General features: G+C 33.8%; 1 protein-coding gene across 1 annotated transcript in view; it reads right to left on the reverse strand.

The window, feature by feature from the left end:
• The window catches only part of LOC136837708 (nephrin-like), a 444,783-nt gene that overhangs the window by 7,698 nt on the left and 434,585 nt on the right, over window positions 1–2,500 (reverse strand). The window lies entirely within an intron of this gene.

Below are 2,500 nucleotides of genomic sequence, written 5' to 3' on the forward strand. Positions count from 1 at the left end.
GGGGCCATTGACTTGAAATTCAAGCTTCCAAAGAATATGTTGTTCATTTGAAAGAACTGACAGAAGGTAATAGGAAATACAGAGATAAGATCAGTTACCAGATAAGAAAAACTGCCAGCTTTCAGTGAAAACAAGTAATTTTTACGTGATACATATATATATCGTATATATTATATATACATGAGTATATATATATACATATATATATATGTGTGTAACATATATATATATATATATATATATATATATATATATATATATATATATATATATATATATATATATATATATATATAGAAAATAAATGGATAACTGACAACTGAGTTCGCCAAAAGATGGTAGAAAGACACCTCAATTTACTGAAATTATATTCTTCCCTGTGATCAAATTGAACTAACATTTCACTCATTGTTCGAATAATGCCACCTAGCGGCACATTTGTGAACCAAAATTCTATTGCCAATATCACTAAATTAATTAATTAATCTTTTGATGCCACTCGAGGATTCCTGTTAAGTTAGTTAGAAAATATTCACAATTAAAAAAATCGATGCATTCACACTCGCACGCAATCTTTCTTGGCTGTGATTTTACAGCATCTCTCGATTTATATTTGAGAAAAAAACATCATTTTTAGAACTAGCAGCGTGTAACGTACAGCCACTTTCGAAAGTTGGATTGCTTGAGGCTTTTATCTTTCTTAACTTGATAAGCATGGACATTTTGACAGGCTTAATCTAAACTTCGGAGAGGCTGGGAATGCAATATTACAGTGATGGACACAAGCTGTTTATATGAAATGAAGGGATTTTTCTTTTCAACATCACTTTTTTATATTTTGGTTATATGAATGCTTTTTGGATGAATTACATGGTAGGATAATTGACAAGATGGTGGTTGCAAATGCTTATTATTATTTTATGTATCAAAATGATCAAACTTTGTGCATTTCTACTTATGCAGTGTGTCTGGTACTTAATTTACTTTCAACAAAGTCTTGCATACTTGCGTCTGGTAAATTATACTTTAATCAATTTAATTTGCTGAATTTTCATAAGAACCACTATCAGTAAAAAAAATAAGTGGTGGAATTGAGGTTCCATTCCAAGCATTAGGAATATAGTTTCCATCTTTCGACACTGAAGATGTTACTTATACTTGACGAGATGATCTAGTTTGTTGTCCTCTAAGAGAAGCAGCTGGGAAACTACTATCCATTTTAGGGACGGCGAGTCATCGTTTTTCTCAGATATCTTTCAAACTAATTATTTGATCGAAATGTTACATTGACAACGTGTACAAGACACCTCCCGCTAATTTTTGGTAGTATAGTGCATTGTCAAATGGTTTTAGTTAAGGCGTTTACTCTTGACTTACAAGGTGTTGCCAAGCATCGCCAAACTGTGCATTCGAACGTCCTTTATCCCCATCCCGTCCCTCCCTCTTCCTTCCCCTCTTCATCCCTCCCTCATCCCTCTTTCTTGGCTTCCCCATCTCCAGCACCCCGCTTTCCTGTCTATGGGGGATAGCGGACGCTCGATTGCGTAGATTTGTCCTGCTGACTCATGTGGCTTGGACTTAAAAATCAAGAGTAAACGCCTTAATTAACACCATTTGACAATGCACTATATTACCAAAAATTAGCGGGAAGTGTCTTGTACACTGTGTCAAAGTACTATTTCGATCAAATAATTAGTTTGGAAGATATTTGAGAAAAACGATGACTCGCAGTCCCTGAAATAGACAATAAAGCTTCAAAATGCGAGCAAAAAGGAGGGAAAGAACAAACGACAGGGAACACACGCATACACACAGATCCTGGCCATATTCAACTGTCCTTTCTAAGGAATTTCTTTTAAAAGATTATAAGGCATTAGCTAGTATAATTTCAAATATGAGAAAAGGTGGTATGTGTTTTCATAACGGAGAAATATTATTGTGTGGTTTTCATTACCTGTGTATGCAAAATCTGCATTAAGACCGTTGGAGCATTCATCATATCATCAATTAAAAGTGCATAAAGAATGTAAAATATGGAAAATTTTCTCTTACACTGAAAGCTAGTGAAAAAGGGGAGATTTCCTGTTTTCAGAATGTATATAAAGGTTTCGCGATAACCAAAAATACGAACAAGTATGTAATGGATCAATTATAATTCCCAAGATTTCTAAAATCACTAAAAAACAGGAAGAACTCAAGTCTCAGGATTTTCAGATTCGTTGCTATACAGTAACTTATTTTTCATTAAGTTTTGTAGCTTGAGAAGACCTGAGTTGAACGTGTCGAGTGACCTAAGATCAAGACTACTTGAAAACTTCAGGATAGAGTACGTGCAGGAGCGAAGAATATATTTAGTTATTTTGTTTGTGAGAGTTTTAAGTTCGATAAGTTTGAAAGTTTTTAAAGTCAAGAACTTATGTCATATCTCTCTTATGGTGGTGAAGCCACGAAAACGAATGAACTTTCAAGCATATGATTTTTTGAAATGTATTTTCATCTC

Source organism: Macrobrachium rosenbergii, chromosome 59, assembly GCF_040412425.1.
Source record: "Macrobrachium rosenbergii isolate ZJJX-2024 chromosome 59, ASM4041242v1, whole genome shotgun sequence".
NCBI classification, from domain to species: Eukaryota; Metazoa; Arthropoda; class Malacostraca; order Decapoda; family Palaemonidae; genus Macrobrachium; species Macrobrachium rosenbergii.